This window comes from Pan troglodytes, chromosome 21 (assembly GCF_028858775.2).
Source record: "Pan troglodytes isolate AG18354 chromosome 21, NHGRI_mPanTro3-v2.0_pri, whole genome shotgun sequence".
Taxonomy (NCBI): Eukaryota; Metazoa; Chordata; class Mammalia; order Primates; family Hominidae; genus Pan; species Pan troglodytes.
Window position 1 is genome coordinate 65,977,244 of NC_072419.2, and position 21,158 is coordinate 65,998,401.

General features: G+C 48.5%; 1 protein-coding gene across 6 annotated transcripts in view; it reads left to right on the forward strand.

Annotated features, from left to right (window-relative positions):
* The window catches only part of PHACTR3 (phosphatase and actin regulator 3), a 270,926-nt gene that overhangs the window by 95,086 nt on the left and 154,682 nt on the right, over window positions 1-21,158 (forward strand). The window contains exon 1 of one of the 6 annotated variants that reach the window (XM_001140982.6): window positions 4,015-4,097. The exons of the other annotated variants lie outside the window; for them this stretch is intronic. The gene's annotated coding sequence lies outside the window, so the exon portion shown is untranslated. Of the gene's footprint in view, window positions 1-4,014; window positions 4,098-21,158 lie in introns of those variants that run through there. 6 annotated transcript variants of the gene reach the window in all.

A 21,158-nucleotide genomic window follows, 5' to 3' on the forward strand; every position in this document is an offset into this window, starting at 1 on the left:
GTGTGCCCGACACCCAGCTCGCAGCCTCCTTCCCTCCACCATCTCTCTCCTCATCCACGAGTCAGGTTAATCCTCCCCCTTGACCCCACACACCCCAGCAAAGTTTTAGGAAGTTACCTGTGGTTGCCCTTTGGTGTATGGACTCCAGGGTGGCTCCTGTGGAGGTGGGAAGACCCTTGGGGGCTTCCAGGCAAGAGAGGTGAGTGGGGCTTAGCCTAGGCTGCGGTGGTGGGGTTGGTGAGGAGGGAAGGAATTGGAGAGAGGCCCTGGACATAGAGCCCAGAGGAGTTGCCTGCAGGTTGGATGTGTCTGTTACGGTGAGCTGCAGCAATCTGAGGGCAGGAGGGTACCTCATCTCCCTCAGCGTCTCTCTAGTGTGTGAGGCTGTGTAGTTTGTGGATTTGAATAGACTTGGAGCTTTTGGGGCATCTTCCTGGGACAACCTCAATTTATTTGGCATCTTCTCAGAGTTTATCTGTGGGCATGGCAGGAATGACCCCAGACTGGGTTCAGCCCTCTCTTCCTGGCTGAGCCTCTTTGGGTCTTAGTCTGCTCATCTGTAGAATGGGAATAGAATCCTTCACTCTGTGGCCTGTTGTTTTAAGTTTTCAGTAAGACCTGGTATTGGAAGCCCCCATCAAAGTGAGGAGCTCATGAAGCACAGGCGTTGGGCACCAGATGCAGGATCTCTTCCTGATGGCCGAGCGGTGTGGTGCTAAGCGGGGTGTCTGCGGTTTGCCCCGTCCAGGTCAGCAGCACGACAAGGGGCAGGCCTTGGATTGTCTTAGACCTGCTCACAGCCTGGGCTTCTGGGGCCCTGAATGTGGCCAGTGCTCAGGTGGTTGGGAGCTGGCCTGGCAGCACCTGGGGCTCCCAAACATAAGGGAAGACAGGCAGCTGGGATGGTGACCCTGGGGACCCTGCTATCCTGTGGAGGCCCCAGGATTCCGACTTGTACCCGGGCTTGCTTGGTGCTGTCTTGGGACTGTCTCTGGGCTGGGACAGTGAGCTCTTGGATGGGCCCTTGGATGTCAGTGCCTCAGAGCTGCAGAAGGTCAGAGCCAGGCCTGGGGTGGACCAAGTGGTATCTACACCCCTCCCAAATGTGTCCGAACTGGGTAGTTTTGTGCAGCTCAGTCTGCCTCTCTGAGCCTTGGTTTCCTCACCTGACCTGCACAGTGGAATAGGAGAAGAGCCTGACAGGAAGGCCGGATCAAGCTGGTAGGGTTTCAGTGCAGCCCTTGGCAGAGCAGCCCCGAAGCTTGGGAAGGCCAGGAAATCCCGAGCTGGTCTCCAGACCTGCCTGCCCCAGGAGTCGAGCTTCTGATGAAATTCAGCTGAGATTTCGGTTTTTTGTGCTCTGTACCCTGACAAGGGGCAGGAATCGGGAGCCAGCCTCGGCTGTCAGTGTCCTGGGCTGACTCCCTCCCACCTCCCGCTTAAAGGTGTCATTAGCAAGGGCAAGACGTCTTCTAACAGGTGGAAACAACTTGTCAAGACAGTCTGTGGCTGCTGCGTTTAGAGACCCAGAGACCCTGAATGTGGACTAACGCCCCCAGAATGTTCAGAATTAATGTGCTGCCCCAGGCAGTGCTGGGGTGGGGGGCATGGCTCTGACTCCTGCCCTTGGGTTTGCCCCACTCTGCCCTCTTCCCCTTCTCCTGTCACCCCTTCTCCTGTTTCTTCCCCTTCTCCTGTTCCTTCCCCTTCTCCTGTCCCTCCTTCTCCTGTTCCTTCCCCTTCTCCTGTCCCCCCTTCTCCTGTTCCTTCCCCTTCTCCTGTCCTCTCTTCTCCTGTTCCCCCTTGTTCTCGTTCCCCTTCTCCTGTTCCCCCTTCTCCTGTCCCCCCTTCTTCTGTCTCCCCTTCTGTTCCCTCCTTCTCCTATTCCCCCCTTCTCCTGTTCCCCCCTTCTCCTGTCCCCCCTTCTCCTGTTCCTCTCCCTTCTCCTGTTCCCCACTTCTCCTCTTCCCACCTTCTCCTGTTCCTGCCTTCTCCTGTCCCCTCTTCTGCTGTTCCCCCTTCTCCTGTTCTGCCCTTTTCCTGTTCCCCCTCCTCCTGTTCCCCCCTTCTCTGGTTCCCTCCTTCTCCTGTTCCCCCTCCTTCTCTTTCCCCCCTTCTCCTCTTCCCGCCTTCTCCTGTTCCCCCTTCTCCTGTCCCCCGCTTCTCCTGTTTCTGCCTTTCCTGTTCCCCCTTCTCCTGTCCCCCGCTTCTCCTGTTTCTGCCTTCTCCTGCCTTCTCCTATCCCCTCTTCTACTGTCCACCCACTTCTCCTGTTCCTCCCCCTTCTCCTGTTCCTCCCCTTCTGTTCCCCCCTCTCCTGTTCCCCCTTCTCCTGTTCCTCCCCATTCTCCTCCCTGTTCCTCCCCCTTCTCCTCCCTGTTTCTCCTTTTCCCCCTCTCTTTTCCTCCCCTTCCTATTCTTTTCCCTTTTCCCTTCCCCCTCCTCCCCTCCACTTACCCCTCTCCCTCCCTATTCTTTTCCCTCTTCCCTTCTCCCTCCTCCCCTCCACTTACCCCTCTCCCTCCCTGTCCTTCTCCCTCTTCCCAGCTAATTGTATTGAGGCTGTACCTTGTGATAGGAACTTTGGGTAGCTCTCTTAGCTCATGTCACACCATCCCTGGGGAAGGGTACCCCCTTGTACAGGTGGGTACACAGAAGAGGGGAGAGACGCCCCCACTACAATGTGCTGGGAGCAGAATTTGGACCTGGATCTGAGTCCAGCTCCCTCATCCCCTGCAGGAAGGATCTGGGCTCTTGGGGTGTCAGGAGGCAACTGCCTCTTCATAGCAAAGCTTCATTCGTTCAGTTCCTGGTTCTGGGCTATTGCCCCTGTCTCCGAGGATCAGAGAGGTGAAGTCCCCTGCCTGGGTTCAGATGGTTATGGAGTAGGGGTCCTGGTTCAGACCCATGGCTGTCTTTCTTGCCAGCAGCACTTCTTTCTTTGGGGTGATTTTTCCCCCAGGGGACACTGCAGTGCCTGGAGACATTCTGTTGTTATAACTGGGGTGGAGGGTGCTTCTGGCCTCTGGCATGTTGCTGTCAGGGATGCGGCTAAACCTCCTGCAATGCACAGGACAGCCCCCACCACAGAGAATTGTGTGGTCCCAAATGTCACCGGTGCTGAGGCTGAGAAACCCTGCACCAGGCCCCTCCCCAGCTGACCCTGTGTTCCTGCAACTAAGCCAGCAGTAGACATACCTGCAGCAGCAGGTGTTGGTGCTACAGGTGACCCTAGGTCCTCGACCTCCCCATCTGTCTGCCACCTGGGCCTGGGCCTGGAATAAAAGGTGCACCAAGGGTCCCTGGCTTCAGCATTTTTTGTTTTCAGGTTGCATATCAGACTCCTTCTTGCCTCCTGAGGTCCCTTGGGACTTGGCTCCAGGCAGCCTCCCTGATCTAAGACTTCAGCAGCTGCCTCAGGACTCTGCATGGCCAAGGTCCGCTCTGCCCCAGGTCACCAAGGTCATTGTGGTAGCAGTGGAAGCAGGGGAAGGAGAAGAGACGGCCCTAAGAAAAACTCCAGTCCCACTAGTTCCTGGAACTTGCCTAAGGCCAGGAGAAGTTGCTGCCATTGTGGGTTCTGTATATGGGATTTAGGACTTTGGTTCAGGTGGTTTCTGCCAGGCTCTGGCCAGATGCCAGCCTAGGCAGTGTCCTGGCAGTGCTGAGTGACACATCTCGGGCACAGAGAGGAGTGGGCGCCTGGCCCTGAGCAGAGGGGAGGCTTGTTGGGGGCCAGCACTTGATCCACTGAGCCGGACCCTCAGACCCTGGGTTGCTCTCCTCACCCCCACCCCCGCCTCAACTCTGCTTCCTGCAACATCTATATTTAAAAATGTTGACAGATAATAATGGTGTTCAGCCCGAAAATGCAGACAGGAGCTTCCTGACAATTGCAGTGCTGTGCCGGGTTGGAGGTTTTCTCAGGGAGCGGAGTGAGTCCCCAGGAGCAAGTGAGAGTGCCAGGGCTGTGAGGGCTCTTTGCCAATCTTGACCTTTCAGGGAGGTTTGAGAGAAAGACTCCAGAAGCCCGCGGGGAGAGCAGGGGTTCTGGGGAAGATGAAGCCCTTCATCCAGGATCCCTCTGTGACCATAAGGTGAGTTGCTTTGCCCCACATCTCTGGTGAGGCAGAGGGCAGGGACTCTGTTTAGGGAGCAGGCTTCTTAAAGGCAAAGGGTTTGCAAATTCTAGCAGCAGCAGGGCCCTAAGAGAATGGCTTTTTTTTTTTTTTTTTTTTTTTTCTTGAATCAGATGACTGCATTTGGAGTCTGGGGTGAGGGGTGGAGGCTGCCCCTCTTGGAGACACAGATGGGTCATTTTTATGTATCAAGGGAATCAGACCAGGATCAGCCCTGGGTTTCTGCCACAGAGTCCAGAAAGAGTCACGAAGGTCTTTTGTTTGCATGTGAATGGTATTTTAACCTATTACTTCTGGGCTAAAAATAAAAATACCCCTCAGATGCCTTTTTGTCTGTAGATTGTAAGATAGTTTCCAGGAAATAATAGATTGTCATTGATGTGCGTTTTGACTGCATGGTGTCCTATTCTTAAGCCAGGTTTTGTAAAAATTCAAAGTAGAGGAGGTTTCCCACAGTGGAGATTGAAGCCTTCATTTAGTGTCAGGAACATATGCTCCACTATCAGGAGTCATTGTCCTTCCGGGATCTCCACCACTGAACCCTGGGTGGGAGTGCGGGAGTGGGTGAGGGAGAAGGCACACTTGACTTTTGTGTGATTTTACATTTGGTATCATTTGTGGACTTTTGGTTCTGAAAAATGGTTTGCAAGTGAAGTTGGATGTCTGGAGTTGGGGCCCAAGAAGGAGATGGAGAAGTGAATTCTAATTCACAGTTAATATGGGTCATGGTTAAGTTCTTGGAAGCAGCATTGGTTTCCAAAGGTGCCTGCTGTGTTTTTAAGCTGCAAGGTTTTACGTTTTTTTGACCCAGTGGAAAATGGCGATTCAGGATCCCAAGGACTTCAGGAGAGGTTGTCTGAATGCTAAAACCCCTTCCCTGAAATGCTTGCTTTCTTTTTAGAGGACAGGAAATATGGGAAATTAACAGTCCTTTTGTGGAGTGTGGTTTGCCTGTTGTTCTTTGAGGAGGAATTACGGAATTATGTGCGTGCATAACGATGGTAACCACATACACAATCGAAGAATAACAAATCAGAAAAACCCATGGTGAGGTTCATTCAGAAATAATCAAGAGTGTATTGTTTAATTAAGGAGAGGATCAGAGGAATGCAGTCCCAGAGCCACCATTTCGGTTGTCACCTAGGTGCAACTCTCAGCAGAAGTAAGCATTCCCAATAAGATGTTCTGAAAACTTACTGCCGTTTAATTTCACAACTTTTACCCCACAAGCTGCAATAATAGGCCAGTATGAAAATGCGCTCTTTCTTCCCCATACATTTTCTTCTGTTCCTGAGCCAAGCCCATAGGTAGCTTGGCAGTTTGCAATTCTCTGTCTACACGGAATAGATATAGATTTTTTTTCCTGTATGTTTTGGGTATTAACTCTTTGGTTGCCAAGCTGTTGAGCCCTGAGTCTATATTATACACCTTCAGCCTGTGGCTTACAGGGCTTCAACACATCGTTGTTATATAATGCAGTAGTTTTGCTTGTGGGGTGACTGTTCATATCGTGGATGCTCAGAAAATTCTATTTTTAAAGTATAAAATACCACTCTTCAGAGCAGCCTGCTCACTCCTGCCTCCCCGGGAGCCACACGCTTTGCACCGTGGAGTTGTTGGCATGAAGGCACATGACATATGGACGGGAGTGCGTTCCTCCTGTCTAGGGCCTCTTAGGACCCAAGGAACGGCTGGAGGCAGTTTCTCTCCAGTCCTGAGGTTGATGATCCGAAGCTCTTGGTGCTGAGCCTGTGCTGCTATTTTTAGCTTCCTTTCTTCCCTGCATCTTGACATAATTCGACATGTCGCAGCTGAATCTCGTCTACTTGCAGAGCTTACCGTGTTTTGTAATCTGTGTTTTGTGGGGCAGAAATAGTCCTTGCCAGAGCATATTATATCATTATTATTCAGGGGGAAAGTTATGATACTATCAATTAACTTTAAAAGATGCAAAACACAATTGATCCTTTGATTTTCTTTCTACTGCTAATTTCCTGGCTGAGAGCACCTGGAGGGTAGGCACTCCTCCTCCTTCTGCCGGACCAGAAGGCAGCAAGCAGTGGTTCTCACATCTTGGGAACCTGTATCAGAAGCACCTGGAGGGGCTGTTACAAAGGCGATTGCAGCCCCACTGGCAGAGTTTCTGAGTTAGCAGGTCTGGGTGGGGTGGGGGGGCAAGTAATTTGCATCTCTCACAAGTTCCCAGGTGATGCTGACGCCGGTCCAGCACTGCACTTTGAATCACAGATGGAGATCACGGCAGAAGGTTGGTAAATATTTAGGGGGTGGACGATGCCTACATGCAGAGAGCCAATTTAAGAAATATACAGATGGTGGAGCAGGAGATTTTCAGTTGTTGTGTATCCTGTCCACGCGGTTGAAGATGGACTTGATTGAAAAAGAAATTAAAGTTGAAATAAAATTAGCTGACTGAGAGGATGGCTCCTGACAGTGTCCAATGCTGTGATGTTATTTAGGGAGGATGAAGCATCACGACTCAGACAACTTACTTTGAGATGGCCGACAGCACACACAGACATAAATGAAGTGCGTGTACATGCACACACACGAAACTCAGCAAAATATTAATTGCTGAAACAATGGGTGTTCATACTATTCTAATTTCACGCTATTTCTATTTCTAATACTTTTCTTCATCATAAACATTGTATTAACATGGTAAACACAATAATAGGGCTTAGGACAGCTTTTCTTGTGTGTGTGCTTAATAGTAAATCAAGATCACCCACATGTTCACAGCTGTGTTGCTCCGGGTGGCGTGGGCATCGGTACTGTATTAGTCCATTTTTACACTGCTGATAAAGACGTACCCAAGACTGGGTAATTTATAAAGAAAAAGAGGCTTAATGGACTCACATTAAGCCTCTGGGGAGCCCTCACAATAATGGCAGAAGGTGAAAGGCATGTCTTACGTGGCAGCAGACAAGAGATAATGAGGACCAAGCGAAAGGGGTTTCCCCTTATAAAACCGTCAGATCTCATGCGACTTCTTCACTACCACAAGAACAGTATGGGGGAGACTGCCCCCATGATTCAGTTACCTCCTGCTGGGTCCCTCCCACAACACGTGGAAACTATAGGAGCTGCAATTCAAGAAGAGATTTGGGTGGGGACACAGCCAAACCGTATCAGGCACACGCATCGCTTTAGGGAGTTCTCATTTCCTTCCATTCTCCCTGATCCTTTATCTGCTTGTTCTTTCCTCCTTTCCCTTCCCTTCTCTTTCACTCCCTCCTCCCTGGCTTCCCTCTCTTCTGCTCTCCCTCCCTCCTTCCTTCTTCCTGTCCCCATCTCCTGTCTTCTGGTGACTCTGGGTCAAAGGACTCTGGTCCAGAAGGGTTCCATGTGGGGATGTGTTGTGCTGAACTGCTATTAACCTCAGTAGGGAAGGTACCAGGTTCAAGAGGCCAAAGAAGAGACCTGGAGCCAGCAAACAAGACATACAGTTTTATTATGGACTTACGTGCAGGGAAGAGAGTCCAGTGGTGGCAAGTTGAAGAGAACTGTCTTAACATACAGAAACGGTCCAGTGGTGGCAGGCTGGACAGAAGAACTGCTTTAATGTTCAGAAATGGTCCAGTGGTGGCAGGCTGGACAGGAGAACTGTCTTAATGTTCAGAAACAGTCCAGTGGTGGCAGGCTGGACAACATATCCACCTTCCTACAGTCCAGTGGTGGCAGACTGGGCAAGAAAACCACAACTGCAACCGCCCGCGAACATCATGCAGTTTACACAGCATTTTCATTTAGCACCCTCCCCCTAACAGCCCTCACCTGGCAACCTTCATGTAACCCAGGCTTGTCCAACCCAAGGCCTGTGGGACGCATGCAGCCCAGGATGGCTTTGAATGCGGCCCAACACAAATTTGTAAACTTTCTTAAAGTGTTATGAGATTTTTTTTTTAGCTCATCAACTATCATTAGTGTTAGTGTATTTTATGTATGGCCCAAGACAATTCTTCTTTTTTTAATGTGGCCCAAGGAAGCCAAAAGATTGGACACCCCTGATAGTAACCCAAAACTCAGGGCCTCAATCCCCTGTACAGCCCGTGTTCCACAGGACAGGCCGGAGGCTCAGATGTTTATGGTAGATAGGAACAGATCTCTGGGTGGGCCACTCCCAGATTCCCTAGTTTGGAACACACATTCAGGTGCATCTGTCATACAGGGTCATTCTAAGGGTGTGCTTAAAATATTGATGTCAGGTGTGTTTACCCTGCAGGATGCTGTGGCATCTGCCCAGGAAAAAGTTGAATCATGCCAGTTATTGTTTTCCCAGGGTTTTCAGGCTGCCACCTTGTTTTTTAAATAAAGTTTTATTAGAACACACTCACACCCATTTACTTACACACTTCTCTGGCTGCTTTCCAGCAGCATAGCTGAGGCAGAGACCATAGATCCACACAACTGAAAATATTTACTTCTGGCCTGTTGCAGAAAAAATTTGCCCATCCTGATTTGTTTCTGTGGGCTGGCTGTCTTGGAGATTCCACACGTACACACATGTGCACATGTGCATACATACTCACACTAAGGACATGCAGCAAGACGTTAAGGGTTGTGGAGTCTAGAGTACATGTGATTGTTCATTGTACTATTTTTTTCTACTTTTTCACGTGTCCAAAAAATTTGTAAAACATTTTGATGACGGTGGCAGTGACCACCCCAGGGTCTCTAGAGGAATGCCACAGGGGTCCATCCCAGGTTCTGAGTCTTCAACATTTGCCTCACCCACTTGGCAGGTTAATCAAATGGGTAGATGACACAAATCAATAAAAGCATTAACAAAGTGTCCCATATATTCAAGAACCAAACAGATATCTCAACAGACTGTTAGGGAGGCTGAGTCAACAAGGAGAAGTTTAATGTTCATAAGCTTCAGGTATCCAGCTCAGATTTACAAAGATCTTTGCCCAGGTCCTGCAAGGAGCAGACTTTGATAGGAATCAGGCCTCTGGGCCAGGCACGGCGGCTCACCCCTGTAATCTCAGCTCTTTGGGAGGCCGAGGCAGGTGGATCACCTGAGGTCGGGAGTTTGAGACCAGCCTGACCAACATGGTGAAACCCTGTCTCTACTAAAAACACAAAATTAGCTGGGAGTGGTGGCACATGCCTTTAATCCCAGCTACTCAGGAGGCTGAGGCAGGAGAATCATCGGAACCCAGGGGGTGGAGGTTGCGGTGAGCAGAGATCGCGCCATTGCACTCCAGACTGGGCAACAAGAGCGAAACTCCATCTCAAAAAAAAAAAAAAGGAAGAAAAAAATAATCAGGCCTCTTGGCCGGACGCGGTGGCTCATGCCTGTAATCCCAGCACTTTGGGAGGCTGAGGCAGGTGGATCACTTGAGGCCAGGAGTTCGAGGCCAGCCTGGCCAACATGGCAAAACCCCGTCTCTACTAAAAATACAAAAATTAGCTGGGTGTGGTGGCGTGCACCTGTAGTCCCAGCTACTCGGCAGGCTGAGGCAGGAGAATCGCTCAAACCCAGGAGGCAGAGGTTGCAGTGAGCCAAGATCATGGCGCTGCACTCCAGCCTGGGCAACAGAGTGAGACTCTGTCTCAAAAACAAAAACAAACAAACAAACAAAACAAAACAAAAAAAGGGAAAGAAATCAGGCCTCTTAATGGAACCAAAGTCTGTGGGGTCCCTAGAGTGCGTGCAAACTGTTCCAGTCACTGGGACATCAGTGTGCAAAGCCTCCTGGAGCTTGCGTGCTAGTGGGAGAGGACAATGAATGGCACCTATAACCAGTAGGGGATCGTCCTGCATGTTAGTAATAAGTGTTGTGGGAAATGAACAGGAGAAGTAGGGGGAGGTAAGAGAAGGTATAAATGTGGTGGGCTGTAGACATTTGAGTATTACATGGAGTGTCAGGATTGGCATCATTACAGAGGTGACATTTGAGCAAAGCCGTGAAGGCGGTGAGGAAGTGAGCCATGTGGATATCTGAGGCAAGAGCCTTTGGGGCAAAGGGAACCTTCAGTGAAGACGCCCCGAGTAAGAGCCGGCCTGGTGGGTTCCAGGAACAGGGAGGAGGAGCCCGTGGTGGCTGGAGTCACATGAGATTGCTGGGGAGGGAGACGGGAGAGAAGCAGGGACATTGTAGGGAGGGGCCTCTGCCAGCACTTGGGCTTTTGCTCTGAGTGTGACGGGTCGTGGGGGACATTGGAGGGTTTGAGATTTAATTATGATTCATCAAATAACTTGAGAACAGGCTAGTGTCCAGGTGGACTGACCAGCCTAGCAGTCATTGCTGCAATCCAGGTGGGAGATGATGCTAACTGGCCACAGTGAGGGTGTGGACGTGGACACTTCTAGAAGGTAGAATGATGCAGTTGGCTGAGGGAGCAGATGGGGAAACAGGGACAGTGGAGTTTCAAGGGAGGACTCTCAGGTTCTGTCGTGAGTAACAGAAGGATAGAGCGTTGGTCCTGGCCTATGAGGGGAAGGCCGTAGTGGAGCAGGTTTCAGGGAGAGAGCAGTTCAATTTTGGCTACAGTGAATTTGGAGCATCTATTTGACATCCGTGCAAACATGACAAATTGGCAATTGGCTGCACAACTCTGTGCTTGGGAGAGAGGTTTGGGCTGAAGCTGTGCATTCGGGAGGCCGCAGCTGAGCAGAAGCTGAATGTGAGCTAACGCGCTCTCTCCCTGACTTAGTCATTTGTCTGCCACCTGTAGTCTAATTTGCCAGATACTGTCTTTAAACCAGGTCTTTTTTTTTTTTTTTTTTTTCAAATTTTAACTCATTTTAAAAGGATATCTATGTTGCACTTTTAAGTAGAAATCCAATATTGCTTGCCTTTGATAAAAGGTAACCATAAAATAAAACAATGACAACAAAACAACATTTAGTTCAAGTTAGGCATAGTCTCTCACTAAGGATTTCGAGCCAGAGGGTCTTCTGTATTGTCCAAACACAGAGATCAACAAGTGTCAGATGCCAGGGTCGTCATAATACCAAACTAAGACTCTCCTCTTGAAGTTCTTGGAAGATTGGAGGGAAATTGGCAAGAAATTAGCTTCTGTTGCTTTGTCCCGGGTCCACGAATCACTTAAAGTCCCCTTTTACCCTCTTATGTGCCTGGCCCTTGGGGAGATGCTGAGCTGAGCAGCCGTTATAGTGGGTAGAAGAAGGAAGCTTGGGGTCCAGCTTGACCCTCTGCTAGAGGTTGGGTTTGCTTTAGGACTATGTATTTTCTGAAAGGCAAACTGCAATTTGCAAGAACGCAGAGAGGGGCAATGGCTGTTTATTCTAGAACAGACTTGGGGGATGAGAACCTTGGAAAGCAAGGGTGGGATTTTTCCTGCATGGTTCTAGGATGTGGCCCTGCAGCCAGCTGGGAAGGATAAAAGGATACAAGTGGGTTGGTTTCACTTCCCTCTGGGCACAGGCTTTCTCTCTGAGAATTCTCACTGGGGCTCATATCTTTTAAATTAAGTAGTCTGCTCCTGAATAATATCTTTCTTTGGGGCTGTTTCTTTTTTCAGTTAATATATTGGGGTCCCTTTTTGACATTATAGGCTTTCCTCAAATGCCTGGTGAGCCAGGATCGACCTTGTTCATTGCAGAATGAAGCAGCAAAGAGCTGGTGTGTGCTCACGGTGTGTTTCAGCTGGTGGGTTTTGTTTCAGGTTGCCCAGGCCTGGAAGTGGCCTTGGTGCTGAGGGGCCTTTGCAGAACCTTCTCTTTGTGGCTGGTCTGGAGACCAGCTCCTGTACTTTTTGCCTGGAGATGGGAGTTGTCCATGTTATCTGCAATCCACCCTAGGCTGATGGTGAGGGAGGGAGTCTGCTGTCATAGGAAGCATGTAGACAGACTCAGGCTTCTCTCAGCACGAGAAGGGATTTTGGATCTCTGAGGTCCTTCCTACTGTGGGTTTGCAGTTTCCCTCCACAACCTCACCCGCAGGAATCCGGAAGCGTCTGATGCCTTCCCTGGTCTGGGAGCCCCTAGAGAGGAGGATCTGCTGAGCTGTTATGACATCGTGCCCACAACTGTGCAGGCATTTGGGAGATGCTCTGAAAATGCCCGATGAAGGGTTGTGAGGATGAAAGAATCTGCTGCTGAACACAAACTGCTGGGCTCCAGGCTACTGAGCTCAACTCATTCCATGGCCCAGTATGTCCTGTGGCTCAGCACGTCCCTTGGCTTCCCATGGCTCAGCACATCCCGTGGCTCAGCTCTCACTCCTTTGCTTCTGCGGGTCCCTTGGTCTGGCGTGTCCTCCCCACTCTTCCTGAGTTCTCTGAATTCTACTTGCGCCTCCAGGGCCCCCTCTTTCATGAAACCTTGACTCACCACCTCCACCTCTTTCCCCACCTCACCCACCACTGTCCTGCTCTTGGGGCCCTGCACCCACCTCCTGCTGGGCCCCTGCTTCTGCCCTGCAGTGCTGTGGCCCCCTTCCTGCCCAGCAGCTGGGAAGGCATCCTGAAGTGCGTATCAGATCTTGCCCTGTCCCTGCCTCCCATTGCCTCTGGACCACAGCCTCTGAGATCCTGCCTGCCTTCCTCATCTTGTCTTCCATTCCTGGGGAACGGTGGCCACATAGCCAGGTGGCTGGCAGCACGGACTTGGGAGACCCTACCGGCCTGGGTTTGAACCCTGTCTCTACCGCATGCTTGCTTTGTGACCTGGTTCCTCATTTTCCTCATTTGTAAGATGGTGGTGTTGAAAGGACCTGCCTGGTAGGGCTGTTCTGAAGGTTGAGATATGCAAGTGCGAGAACACCACCCAGCACAAGGCTGGTGAATGCTCCAGGAGGGTTCACTGCGCCGTTGCCATTTTCCCGTTGATCCTGCAGTTCCGGCCACTCTGGCCTCTGCTCACATAGCTGGAACTCGTCAGACCATCTCCCACCTCAAGGTCATTGCCTCTACCATGCTGTCTCGGGACACTCGTCCCCTGCCTTACCATTCGGTCAGCCCATTATCCTTCGGGCCTGAGGTTGAATGTCACTTGCTGAGAGCAGCCCTCTCTGACCATCCTTTTAGAGTGGCTTCCCCGCCTCACATTCCCCGTTACAGTCTGGCCTGATTGTATCTGCCAGTGGGTTCTGCTTCCCCCAACCAGAACTTTCCCATCATGAGGGGGAAACTGCCTGGACCAGAGGCCCTCGGTAACTGCCAGTTGGCTGAATGAATGCAGGAATGAGGCATGAACAATGCAAAGATGCTGAACCATGACATGAGGGACTGTTTCATTCATGTGGCATGGGGGTGGGCTACCCCCCCATACCTAACTTTTCCAGTGTGATGGTTTTCCTTCTGAATTTATAAGGTGCCCACCTTAAAGACAGGAATTCAGCTCGTGTCTTTTAATAGACCCTGCAAGGTATCCAGTTCCTAGGACACAGCATTTTGTTGGTTATTGAATGAGACTGAAGGGATGAGAAGAGTGGCCAATAGCATGGAGCTGGGGCCTAACTGCACACATGTGGTCTTGGTCCCTAGTATTTATTAGCCCAGTGTCCTTGGCCAACTTCATTTTATGCCACAAAACCTCAGTCTCCTCATCTATACAATGGGAATAATAATAATACCTTTTCTAGAGTTGGAGGGAGGATTAAATGAGTCAGTTATGTTTAAAGTCCTGGAACAGTGCCAATGCCCACCACATAGTAATTTCTATGTAAATGTGAGCTGCCATGATGATGGTGATGATGATGGTGGTGATGATGATGGTGGTGATGATTGTGATGTTGATGGTGATGATGATGGTCGTGATGATGATGGTGGTGATGATGATGGTCGTGATGATTGTGATGATGGTGGTGATGATGATGATGGTGATGATGATGGTGATGATGATGGTGGTGATGATTGTGATGATGGTGATGGTGGTGATGATGGTGGTGATTGTGATGATGGTGATGATGGTGATGGTGGTGGTGATGGTGGTGATTGTGATGATGGTGGTGATGATGATGGTGGTGATTGTGATGATGGTGGTGATGATGATTGTGGTGATTGTGATGATGGTGGTGATGATGGTGATTGTGATGATGGTGGTGATGATGATGATGGTGATTGTGATGATGGTGGTGATTGTGATGATGGTGGTGATGATGATGGTGGTGATGATGATGGTGGTGGTGATGGTGGTGATTGTGATGATGGTGGTGATGATGATGATGGTGATTGTGATGATGGTGGGGATGATGATGGTGATTGTGATGATGGTGGTGATAGTGGTGGTGACGGTGATGATGATCATGGTGGTGACAGTGATGATGACGATGGTGATTGTGATGGTGGTGGTGATAGTGGTGATGACGATGATGATCATGGCAGTGATGGTGATGATGACGATGGTGATTGTGATGGTGGTGGTGATAGTGGTGATGATGGTGATGCTGATTATGGGGGTGTTGGTGATGATGATGGTGGTGGTGAATGTGATGGTGTGATGGTAGTAATGAGGGTGATGTTGTTACCTTGTAGTAGATTTCAAAAAGTGGAATAGAGTGGAATTAAAGAAAACACTACTGAGTTAATAAGAAGAAAGGTAGGGCGCAGGAAGTGTTTGCTAGGAAATGGAAGAGTCCAGCTTATTCCAGTATCAGTTGAATGCAGCAGACTCATGAACTTTACTGAAACCAAAATTTACCGAAGCTGATGAGAGGATCATGATTTCCCAGAGTGTGGACTGAAGCCTCCAGGAGGTGTCAGAGATGATTTTGGAGTAGTGCTTTTCACACCCTCTGTAAAATAGGACCCATTTAAAAATTTTCAATCTGTTGCAAACTGATAATTTCATTAATGTGTAGAGAAACATTTTCACACTTCACCCCTAAGAGAAGGTTTGTGGACTGGTACCTGGAACAGATACTTATCTTGTAGCTGCCAGCAAGAAACACTTTCCAGATGGGCACCGTAGCAGGACACTGTGCTAGGACACGCTTTGAGTAGTGCTGTTTCAGATGAAAATCACATCACATGGGGCTTTGAATTTCACAGAATCCTGTGGTCAGCTGGTTGCTCCCCTGTGAATTATCTTTCAGTTGTGTGGTTGTATATGGAGGAGAAAGTTGTAGTTTGTGGCTCATGTGTCACTGACTGGTGATGTTGGATGATTTCTCTTTTCTAACAAGCAGAGAGCAGCCTCAGGCACAGAACCCTTGACGGGCATGGGGTCTTGCCAGAATGGAATTACACTGACTCGTTTCCATTGCATTTATTTTGTGGCCACTTAATATTTTTGGATATTGATTCTGATTTTCCTATTAGAGCCAAGATGTAAAGTTTCTTTAATAGATAATTTAGGTGCAAAAAGTGAGTTGCCTTAAAACATAGTGTACATTATCATGCAGCTACGTGTGAATATATGACAAAAATCATGAAAGTGGTACAAGACAAATCTGCAGAGAACTCTAGTGGAAGGCAGGATAGAGGAGTGAGAATAGACCAAATGGATGTTTGGGGTCATTTGGGGCCATGTAAGCCTCTCCCCCTTATCCCTGGTGGAACAGCATTAAGGACATCCTCTCCTTCATCCCAAACATCTGCTTTATGGGAAACCACAGGACTATATTGTTAGTAGTACTGGGAAAGCCTAGTCGGCTTTATCTTTTGGATTCTGAGAATGTTGTCAGTGATCATGTTTCTCTCTTCACTGGAGTTGCTAGGAGTTCCAGCATCCAATTTCAGTTCCAACCTCCAATCCTTGCACAGAACCCTACAGTATGTGTTTTGTGTATTGAAGCCATAGAATCATGTATTTTTCCTCCTCATTTTCTCCCTGACCTTTTTTTGATTTTGTCTTTTTTTTTTTTTTTTTTCTTAACTGCAGTTACATTTTTGTAAGCTGTGTTACATCATTGTTTGGAACACAGTAGGGGTAATGCATAAATGCTGAATAAATAAATAATGATGAAACTTTTTCCTCAAACTGTGAGATTGGGGCCACTCCATTGTTAGAGTTATTTTAATGTGATCAGGACAAAGAGGCCAAGAGTGTTGTAGGAAGTAAGCTTTGTTCTCGTGGGCTTGGGCTGGGCAACGCTGTGGTTGTTGGGAACGCTAATTTCTGTTATTTGGTGGTGCTCATATCTCAGGCCTCTGTTTAAGAAACAACATAGATTCCTCCAAGGCACATATTTGCATCCTGTGTGGGCCGAGGTGCCTGGCTTCATTCTTTCTCTAGATACCCACACTATCTCATGGGTATTTTTAAATGCGTGTCTTAAGAGCCAACTTCTCTGCTGTGTGCAGGCTTTTCATGATGCCAGGAGAGTTGCCACGTGGATTTGCAGGCGCTGAGGGCAGAAACAAGGAACAGGCAGCGTCAGCTCAATGGGTGGGACCCACTGTCCTTTCAGCCCTTGGTGGGGCGGCCTTGGAGGAAGGGTCATTCTCCAAGCAGGGCAGAACTCAGTTCCAGGTTGGCCAGCAGGCCAAATGGACTGTGGGGTAGGTCTGAGTCCAGGTAGTGGGGCGACCCAGAAGCAGGAAGATGGTGTGTCAAATGTAGAGTGAGACAGAGTTGGCAGGGGCTGGGGAGTTGTTGAGTCCTGTTTTTTCACACTTGTGTGGGGATCTTGAGGAGTTTTGTAGAGGTGCCGCAGGGTCTGCCTGTTGAGGAGCAAACCAGGCTGACCGGGTTACAGGTGCCATCCACTGTCCCCTCCCATCTGATTGGTTTGGATACTAGGATGTTGCGTGGATTCTCCTGGAGTCCAGACATAGCCAGTGAAACAATTTTGAACCCCCTGCAATAGTCCAGCCCCATCATTCCATTCCGTAAAGGAAACTGAGGCCTTGCCAGGAATCCCAAAGTGGTAATCCCTCTTGTAGAGTTCCAGGGGAGGGCACCAACCTCCACCTAGCTACTGAAGCCAGAAACCTGGGCATTCACCTGCCCTTTCCATTTTCCTCCTCAGGGATGGGGATCCCTGCCACATCCCTGTATCCTGGCATCTCCAGCCTTCAGCACCTCTCCAATTCATCTGCTTCTCATTACCCCCAGCCACACCACGAAGGTCCAGGCCCCCTTGTCTGTGCGCTGGGAGGATACAGATGCATCCTGAGCCTTCCAGCTTCCTTTGTTGGGCCCATCTAATTGGGTTTCTGCTGGGTGATGGGAGTGATCATTTGAAACTTCAAATCTCATTATGACAGTCTATATCCCTTCCTCCATGTTCCCATCTTGTTTCAGATCTTTCAGTGGTTGCTCATGGCTTATAAAATCAAAACAAAACAAAACACCCAAATTCCTCACCAAGCCCCCTCCTGCACCTCTGGCCTCATGATGGCATGATTCTTTGAGTCTGGGGACCTGAGCACATGGTCTGAGCTGTGCTAGAACTCTAACCCACACCGCCCCCTTCCATGCACAAACACAGATGTTTGCTGGCTGACTCCAGCTCATCCTCTCATCTTAGCCTCAGCATCACTTCTGCAGGAAGGCCCCTTCCAATCTCACCAGGGCCCATCACGTCATCCTGTCTGATGCCCTTTGGCACTCTGGGCTAATCCTTTGGGGCCCTCAGACCCCGTCCCCACTGTCTTAGTTGTCTGGTTTGCTCTCTCTCTTCCCCTACTGGACTCTCAGCTTCCTGAGAGCCAAGGTCACATATAGCTTTAGCCTGTGTCCCAGGCCTTCAGCGTGGTGCTTCTTTGGGCACAGGAGGTGTGTGCAGAGTGGAAGGAGACCTTCGTTTTGTGGGGAGACTGTATTATAGAGAAGTGGTTTCATGTTCCAAAGAACAAGCAGGAAATATCTTACTTCTCCTCCTCTTTCTCCTAGTAAATCCTCCTTCCTCCTCACTGGCTGGATGAAGCATCTCATGGTGGAATAGTTTCAGATCCAGGGTTCCCAGGAAAGGGAACCACCTCCAGTTCCCCATCCCCTTCCCTTTCCTGGGAGGTCTCTGGTGCTTATGTTACTAATAATGAACATTTAACTAATGAGTTGCTACCTGTTCATATTACCAAAGCCTCCCTGCCAAAGGCCACCAGAGACATTCCTGGGGTCGAATCAGATTAGATTTATGGAGCTTCCTGCATCACAGCGTTAACACAGTGTTGAGGGCCATGACAACATTCCAATATGCAGGACTGGGAGAGGCTTTTTTACAGGGCTTGAGTATGATCTGGATGATTCTAGAAGAAATGAAAGAAGCAAGGGCCAGCTCTATCTGATACTATCAAGAAAGAGGCCTCCCACTATAGGATATCTCAGTGGTCTTTTTTCAGGAGGTTGGAGGAACTAGTTGAGGCTGGGTAAGTGCAGGATCCCTGCCCGTGGAGGGGACATCAGTCACGTTTGTAGCTTCCATGTGGCCTCGGGTGTCCTGGCGGAGACCTTGGCTCTCCTGTCGGAAGCTTCCTCTGATTGTCAACAGGGATGATTTTATTTTACTCTTTATGCTTTCATCTTTCATATTTAAAACTTTGATCAGTCTAGAATTTCTTTTGATATAAAATGTGAGGGACAGAGCCAACCTACTTTTCTATTTTAGATTGCCATCAATTGTCCCAACTCCATTTATTGAATGATAATCGCTTTTCTCTGATTTTCTTGCCTCCTTTATAAATATATTAGATTCTATACAATTTTGTGTCTATTTTTGGACTTTTCATTTTGTCCCATTGAATTGTGTCTATCCTTGCAACAAAGCCACATTGTTTTAATTATTATCACTATATTATATGTTTTAATAACAGAAGTCCCTTTCCCTCATACCTTATTCCTCTTGCAGCTTTTTCTAGTTCTTCTTGTTTATTTTTTATATAAATTTTATCTTATTTGCTATATGTCTTTTAAATATCTGATAACTTTAGCAGGATTTTAGTTGTGTAAGAATTACAGAATTTTAATCCTGGAAGGATGCTGAGGAGGTTTCTAACTCTCTCATTTTCTGGAGAGGATATGATTTTATCAAAGTGATGCTGTGAGTTTATGGCAGTGAGAAACGAGGGAATCCCCAACCCTGAACCCACCTCCAGATCCACTCGCCCCACCAAGCCTCCAGCTTTTGACCCTGCATATTTTTAGGTACCCAAAAATTACTTAATATTTAGCTTAGTGGACTGCCACGATTTAAATTTGACCTTTTGAATCCAAGCACTTCTTTCTGCTATGTTGCTTTTAGAAGAAAGGACAAAGCTGAGGAATTCAACCTTTGTTTCCATTTATCTCTTAGCCTTCCGAGACAGGCCGCAATGTAGCCAACGCCACTCCTTTGTCTCCATGGTCAAAGTCGGAAGGAAGTTCTTTCAGAGGGGTTGGCTTCATTGATCTTGTGGGGAAAATCTTACAAGTACCCAGGGCAGGGTGTTTGATAAGGAAGTGAGTGGTGTGAAATCCAGGCTCAAGAACAAAAGCCCTACAAGCCTGTACCCAACGGGGCCACTGGCCTAGAATGGTAATAAATAGAATTGGGTGACAACCTTGAAGGTCACCCGTGGTTCAGCTCTGGAGGTGTCCTTGTTTGTACTCACTTTGAGTAACCATCAACTTATATATAGCCTCAGGCCAATTGCCCAGTGATGATTTTGACTGTCCCTTGCCAGGGGCCTGGGCTTGTGGTTTGGTTGTGAGTCTGTCATGGTCTCTGTGACCTCAGAGGAGGAGGAAGGAAGATGATGATGGATGCTTCTAGTGATGCAAGCAGCAAACATTTTTGGACAATGTGCCCGATACCATTCTCTGTACTCTGCATGAGTTAACCGTTCAGTCTTCAAACAACGCTTTGAGGTAGGTGAGGAGACTGAGCACTAAAAAGGTGAATGCAGAGCCAGTGTGAGCACAAAAGGCCTGGTTGCCTGCTAGACCGTGCCTCCTCTTGGCTGGAGCTCTATGGCAAGAGTTGGAACCAGGGAGCCTTGGTTAAAATATCAGCTCCATCCCTTATGACCTTGGGCAACTTACAAATCTCCAAATCTGTATTTTCACCTTTTAACTAGAATAATGTATGTCAATTATAGGGTGTTAGGATTAAATGAGAAAATGTACACAAAACTTTTGGGACGTTGTCTGGCACTGGGTACGTACTCAATGAAAAAAGGTAATGGTTTTTTTAACTTGTTTAATGTTTCTAAGCCTTAGGTTTTCCACTTATAAAATGAAAGCATCATTATATATGGTGCGTGGCTGTCTTCTCTTTTGGTTTGGTTCGGTTTGAGGATTTGTCGGGGTCACATTACCGTCATGACCACCTGTGTGACCTTGAGCAGATTCCTTAACCCCTTTATGTTGCAGTTGCCTCCACTCTAAAGTGGGGGTCCTGATAGTGGCTGGCTCAGGGTTGTGTGATCAAATGAGAGATGCTTAGAGAATAAGCATTGGCGTCTGGCACAGACATCCTCATCCTCCAAGATCCTGTGACTTGTTACATCTATGTGCTTGACTTAGCCCACAATCCGTCCCCATCTCCCTTCTCTTCTCTTTGTTCTGGGAATCTTTAAAAATGCTTGTTGAGCTTGGGGTCGGTTTGCAGAATCATCACCTACTTTTAGGGTAGTCTGTTTCATTTGGGGTAAACATTTAGGTTTCTAAGACATTGGGACAGTGATGTTTGACTTCACATCTATTCATGTGCTCTCACTGAGCTCTGAATATGATGTTTCCATTCCCCCATCTATCAGAGATGACACAGAATCATTTATATAGACTCAATAGACTCTTAGGGGAGGCACCAGCCCTGTCTGTAGCTTCACTGCTTCTGAGACTGAGGTGGTACCTGGTGTATCAGTTACCTGTTTCTGGCAACAAATTATTCCAGAATTTAGCTTGTGATTTTGTTGACAATTAGGCTGGACTTAGCTGGGTGGTTCTTCCGATCTTGGCTGGGCCCCTGCATGCATCCGTATTCAACTGCAGGCTGGGTATAACACTGTCAGATTTTGGTGTCAGCTGGGATAACTGGGATGACTCAACTCTCTTCTGCACTCTTCATCTTGGGCCTGTTCACATGGTGGAGGCACAGCCCCAGGCAAGAGGGAAATGTACAAAGCCCTGTTAATCCTAGGCTCAAATCGGGCCCACCA